Raw genomic sequence first — 7382 nt, forward strand, 5'->3', positions numbered from 1 at the left:
TTGTACTTTTACCAAACCGCATCACCCCTTTCATGGGCGAAACCTTCAGTAAGACTTGCTCACCCTCCATAAACTCCAAGTCTCTAACCTTTCGATCTGCATATTCCTTTTGCCTACTTTGCGCCGCTAAAAGCTTTTCTTGAATAGATTTCACCTTCTCTAATGAATCCCTCAAGAGATCAGTACCCCAAGGTCTAACCTCAAATGCATCAAACCACCCAATGGGAGACCTACATCTCCTCCCATACAATGCTTCAAATGGGGCCATGTCAATACTTGAGTGATAGCTATTATTGTATGAAAACTCCGCTAAGGGTAAGAAGCTATCCCAATGGCCACCAAATTCTATCACACATGCACGAAGCATATCCTCCAACACTTGAATCGTTCGCTCAGACTGTCCATCGGTCTGAGGGTGAAATGCAGTACTAAGGTCCAACCTAGTACCTAATTCAGCATGCAATGTTCTCCAAAACAAAGAAGTAAACCGCGTACCTCTATCTGATATGATGGAGAGCGAAACTCCATGCAACCGAACAATCTCTGAGATGTAAAGTTTGGCTAACTTCTCTGCATTGTAAGTCACCTTGACCGGAATGAAGTGAGCAGACTTAGTTAACCTATCCACAATTACCCAAATGGAATCAAACTTACTCAATGTCTTTGGAAGACCAACCACGAAGTCCATTGCAATCCTTTCCCACTTCCACTCGGGAATGGGCATTCTCTGAAGTGTTCCTCCGGGCCTCTGGTGTTCATACTTTACTTGTTGACAATTTGGACATTTGGCAACAAAATCAACAATGTCGCGCTTCATTCTACTCCACCAAAAGTGTTGCTTTAGGTCACGATACATCTTGGTTGCACCAGGGTGTATAGAATACCTTGAGCTATGAGCCTCTGTCAGAATAGTGTTGATCAAATCATCAACACGGGGTACACATACCCTTCCCTTGATTCTCAAAACACCTTCCTCATCGATTGTTGCTTCTTTAGCCTCTCCTCGCAACACTTTATCTCGGATCCGGATCAATTTCTCATCATTAAACTGTTTTCCCTTGATCTTGTCAAGAAAAGAAGATCTCGCCTCCACACTGGCCAAAAATCCTCCCTTCTCATTTACTTCCAACCTCATAAGGTCATTAGCCAGAGTCTGAACCTCTCTAGCCAATGGGCGTCTAGAAGCTTGTAAGTGAGCTAGACTACCCATGCTCCCTGCTTTTCTACTTAAGGCGTCTGCCACCACATTAGCCTTTCCTGGGTGATACAAGATGGTGACATCGTAATCCTTCAGTAGTTCCATCCATCTCCTCTGTCTCAAGTTCAAATCTTTCTGAGTAAAGACATACTGTAGGCTACGATGATCCGTATAGACTTCACACTTAACCCCATATAGATAGTGTCTCCATTGCTTTAATGCAAACACTACCGCAGCCAACTCCAAATCGTGGGTCGGATAATTACGCTCATGCACCTTTAATTGCCTCGAAGCATACGCAATTACATTCTTCTCTTGCATTAGCACTGCACCCAACCCAGAATAGGATGCATCACAATATACAATGAAGTTCTTACCCTCTACTGGCAAGGTAAGGATAGGTGCGCTAGTCAACAAGGTCTTGAGTTTCTGAAAGCTTTCCTCACATTCATCCGACCATACAAATGGAACATTCTGCTTAGTCAAGTTCGTCAATTGGGAAGCAATAGAAGAGAATCCCTTGACAAATCGACGGTAGTAACTGGCTAAACCAACAAAGCTTCTTATTTCTGACACATTAGTAGGTCTTACCCAATTCTTCACTACTTCGATCTTAGAAGGATCCACCATCACTCCATCCTTAGAAACCACGTGCCCCAAGAAGGACACTGAATCTAGCCAAAACTCACACTTGGAGAATTTGGCATAAAGCTTTTTCTCCCTCAACATTTCCAACACAATTCTCAAATGCTCCTCATGTTCCTTCTTACTCTTGGAGTATATCAGTATATCATCAATAAATACGATCACAAAGAGATCCAGATATGGCTTAAAAATCCCGTTCATCAAGCTCATGAAAGCAGCAGGGGCATTCGTTAGTCCAAAGGACATTACCAAGAATTCATAATGCCCATACCTGGTTCGAAAAGCAGTCTTTGGCACATCTGCTGCCCGTATTTTCAATTGATGATAACCAGACCTCAAGTCGATCTTAGAGAAGACACAAGCACCTTGTAACTGATCGAACAAATCATCAATGCGAGGAAGAGGATACCTGTTCTTAACAGTTACTTTATTCAGTTGCCGGTAATCTATGCACATTCGAAGACTCCCATCTTTCTTCTTCACAAACAAAACAGGAGCACCCCAAGGGGATGCACTCGGTCTAATAAAGCCTTTCCCTAACAATTCTTGAAGTTGGGCTTTTAATTCCCTTAACTCTGCTGGAGCCATTCTATAAGGGGGTATGGAAATGGGACGAGTACCCGGCTCCAAATCAATGCAAAAGTCAATATCCCTGTCCGGTGGCATACCAGGAAGGTCTGCAGGGAACACATCCAGAAACTCACGAACTACCGAAACCGACTCAATCGAAGGTACTTGGGTAGTATCATCCCTGAGGTGTGCCAAGAACGCTAAACACCCTTTACTAACCATTTTCTTAGCACGAAGAAAGGAGATGATACGAACTGGAGTGGAAGTGTAGTCACCCTCCCACACTAACGGATCTGTCCCAGGCTTGGCCAACGTTACAGTTTTAGCATTACAATCTAAGATTGCAAAATTTGGAGAAAGCCAAGTCATACCCAGAATTACATCGAAATCAACCATTTCTAAGATAACCAAGTCTACACGAGTATTGCTACCCATAAAAGTCACCAGACAAGACCTATATACCTTTTTGACTATCACAGACTCACCCACCGGAGTAGAAACACGAATAGGCATGTCAAGCAATTCACAATGTAAATTAAGACCGGTAGCAAATGAGGAACATACATATGAAAATGTAGAGCCAGGATCAAATAATACAGAAGCCATGCAATCACAAAACAAAAGATTACCTGTGATAACAGCATCTGATGTCTCCGCTTCAGACCGCCCAGGGAAAGCGTAACAATGGGCCCTATCACCTGTCTGCCCGTTGCCCCTACCATGTGGTGTTGTAGTAGCTCCAGTTTGTCCGTCACCCCGGCCGTTTTGGTGACCACCATTACCTCGGCCACCACGCCCTCCAGAATAACGGCCTCTTCCATGACCACCTCTACCTCTGACTGTTGGGGGTCTGTAACCTTGTTTTGGACAAAACCTCCTAATGTGTCCGATCTCTCCACATTCATAACACTCTCTGGACTCAAGCTTAGGTCTCTGTGAGAACGACGAAGTCTGGGGATGACCTCCAGACTCAGAGAAGTGTTGACCGGTCTGCGGTGGACCCCCAACTACAGTCTGTAGTGAAGACTGAATTGGTCGGACTGAGTAACCTCCTGAACCCTGTCCTCTAGAGTAAGAACCATTAAACTCACCTCCCTTTCGAAACCTTTTAGATGTCGATGCCATGGTGAAGTCGTCTGGCTTCACTCCCTCCACCTCTATCACGAAGTCTACCACTTCTTGGAAGGATTTCGCTGTAGCCGCTACCTGTAAGGCTGAAATCCGCAAATCTGACCTCAACCCTTTCACAAAACGGCGAATCCGCTCTTGTGAACTGAAGCAAAGCTGGGTGGCATACCTAGATAATGCACGAAACTTAGCCTCATACGCAGTGACCGTCATTCTGCCTTGCTCTAGGCTCAAGAACTCATCTCTCCTCCTATCCCTCAAGGTCCGGGGGATGTACTTCTCCATAAATAAGCTAGAGAATGACGCCCAAGTCATAGGTGGTGCCTGTGCGGGTTGACACTCAACATGTGACCGCCACCACATTTTGGCATTCCCCTGAAACTGATAGGTTACAAACTCAACGCCAAATCGTTCCACTATGCCCATTTTATGTAGTAACTCATGACAATCAACCAGAAAATCGTAGGCATCCTCAGATTCAGCACCCTTGAAGACTGGAGGTTTCAATTTCAAGAACTTACTGAAAAGTTCATGCTGATCGCTTGTCATTATAGGCCCTGTAGTCAAACGAGGAAATGTGCCTATTTCCAATGGCACATCCATGCGGGGAGCCGCAGCAGTTGCCTGTTGTACTTCCGGAACCTGAGGTGCTGGTGCAGAAAACACTGGAGGTGTTTGACCTTGATCAGATAACCCACTAAGATAAGCAAGAACCTGATTAATCATCTCTGGGGTAGGTTGGGGTGGTAGTTCCTCATTCTGCACTTGCTCAGTTTCCCCTTCCTCACCCTCTCTTACTACTTCCTCAGTCGGTGGAGGAGTCACCGCCCTAGTACTAGATGGGGCAGGTTCTTGTCCTCTTCCCCTAGAGGACGTCCTCCCACGACCTCTACCACGGCCTCTTGCCGTTGCTCTTCCTCGAGCTACAGCCCCAGCGGCTGGCTCAGACGCACCCTGTTCCGCCGGTGCTGGTGTTGGCGTAGTCGTTGCTCTAGTTCTAACCATCTGCGAAATAGAGTGAAGATGGTCAGATACCAATTTGTATCACCTAGATACCAATTGGATTCAAGTAATAGCACGAAAGAAAGAAAGAATGGAATTTTCCTAAAGTCCTATAGCCTCTCAAAGAAAAGTAAAGGCGTCCCCCTACCGTTCCTTAAGACTCTACTAGACTCGTTCTTGTGTGATGAGACCAACGAACCTAATGCTCTGATACCAAGTTTGTCACGACCCAAAACCGGGCCGCGACTGGCACCCACACTTACCCTCCTATGTGAGCGAACCAACCAATCTAAACCTTAACATTTCAATTTAATATCAACAGAAAATAATGCGGAAGACTTAAACTCATTAATAAAAAGACAATTCAATAACTTCTAAAATTCAACATCTATTATTCCCCAAAATCTGGAAGTCATCACCACAAGAACATCTATGATCAAATTACTAAACTAAGAGTATTCTAAGAAGCTAAAATAAACAAAAGCTAGTCCATGCCGGAACTTCAAGGCATCAAGACATGAGGAAGAAGATCCAGTCCAAGCTAGAAGCATTAGCTCACCCTGAAATCCGGTGTAATGAAGACTGGCTAGAGTTGCGGTTGAGTTGAAGACGACGGTACGTTTGCTGCACTCCACAAATAACAAGGAAAACAAATACAAGTAGGGGTCAGTACAAAACACGGGTACTGAGTAGATATCATCGGCCAACTCAAAATAGAAAACAGTATATATCAGATAATATCATAAATCAACTACAATACTCAACGTGTAGCAACAACAAGTTCTATAATCATTAATAAACACCGCCAAGTTCACACATGAGGACTCAAGCCTCAATACCATACTCTTTTGGGAATTAGGTTCATTAGATTGAGTATATTAACATCTTTCAAGATTCTTTATCTTTATTCCTCTTGTGTCGGTACGTGACACTCCGCTCCCCTACTACTATGTGTCGGTACGTGACACTCCGATCCCCTAATTCTACGTGTCGGTTCGTGACACCCGATCCCCTAATTCTACGTGTCGGTTCGTGACACCCGATCCCCTAATTCTACGTGTCGGTTCGTGACACCCGGTCCCCCTAATTCTACGTGTCGGTTCGTGACACCCGATCCCCTAATTCTACGTGTCGGTTCGTGACACCCGGTCCCCTAATTCTACGTGTCGGTTCGTGACACCCGGTCCCCCTAATTCTACGTGTCGGTTCGTGACACCCGATCCCCTAATTCTACGTGTCGGTTCGTGACACCCGGTCCCCTAATTCTACGTGTCGGTTCGTGACACCCGGTCCCCCTAATTCTACGTGTCGGTTCGTGACACCCGATCCCCTAATTCTACGTGTCGGTTCGTGACACCCGGTCCCCTAATTCTACGTGTCGGTTCGTGACACCCGGTCCCCCTAATTCTACGTGTCGGTTCGTGACACCCGCTCCCCTAATTCTACGTGTCGGTTCGTGACACCCGGTCCCCCTAATTCTACGTGTCGGTTCGTGACACCCGCTCCCCTAATTCTACGTGTCGGTTCGTGACACCCGGTCCCCCTAATTCTACGTGTCGGTTCGTGACACCCGCTCCCCTAATTCTACGTGTCGGTTCGTGACACCCGGTCCCCCTAATTCTACGTGTCGGTTCGTGACACCCGCTCCCCTAATTCTACGTGTCGGTTCGTGACACCCGGTCCCCCTAATACTACGTGTCGGTTCGTGACACCCGCTCCACTAATCTCATTCTATTAATTCATCAATCCTTCTTTTATACCAAGGCATCATCAACCCCATTACTTTAGTTCATCAAGCCTTCTTTTATACTAAGGCATCATCAATCTCATTAACAAAGTAGATTAGGGTTTTTCAAGATTTGGGATTCAATAGCTTCATCATGCTTATTTTATCACAATTATATAATCACATTCATACAAGCATACAATTAAGCATATAGAAGGGTTTACAATACTACCCAATACATATCATTCGCTATTAAGAGTTTACTACGAATAGCATAAACCATAACCTACCTCCACCGAAGATTCGTGATCAAGCAAGCAAATTCCCCAAATCCTTGTTGTCCTCTTCGTTTCTCTCTCTCTCTACTCGTTCTCCCTCTCTTTCTGTTCTTTTTCTTTTTCTTATTCAAACCCTCTTTCTTTTACCCTAATTAGCATATAATTAAGTATAAAGATGGCAATAATATCCCACTAATTAACTCAAGGTTACCTCTTTTAACCCCCAAGTAATTAGACTTATTAACATTAACCCACTAACTTTATAATTAAAGCAGGAATAGTCCAAAACGCCCCTTAAATTACTAAAAGAAATCCGACCCAGCCTGGGATTACGCAGTCTGTGACGGGCCGTCGTGCCTGCGACGGTCCGTCCTGCTGCTCCGTCACAGAGTTCAGAGACTAAATTTTTACCAAGAGTCTGTGACGGCCCGTCACGCCTGTGACGGTCCGTCCTGCCATTCCGTTACCAAGTTCAGAGAGTCGATTTCAGTACCCAAATTTCAGAAGTCTAAGTCTTTTGGAATGAGACCCCCTCGACGGCCCGTCGTGTCCATGACGGTCCGTCGTGGTTTCCGTCGACTCACACAGTTTTTCCAGAAATAAAATCTGCTGCTCAAAACGACTAAACAGGTCGTTACATTAAGTCATTACCCCAAATTTTAAGTCACCTTTCAAACCAAATGAAAACCCCAAATCACCCCTCCCTCAAATATTTCTCTCTCTAGAAAACTCCATTGAAGAAGAAGATAAAGCTTGAAGCTAAGGACAAGTTCAAAGGTTCCATTGCTAAAGGATTGTGCTAGGGCATTTATTAAGGTGTATTTATCTATCTCAT

This window comes from Solanum pennellii, chromosome 7 (assembly GCF_001406875.1).
Source record: "Solanum pennellii chromosome 7, SPENNV200".
Classification (NCBI taxonomy): domain Eukaryota; kingdom Viridiplantae; phylum Streptophyta; class Magnoliopsida; order Solanales; family Solanaceae; genus Solanum; species Solanum pennellii.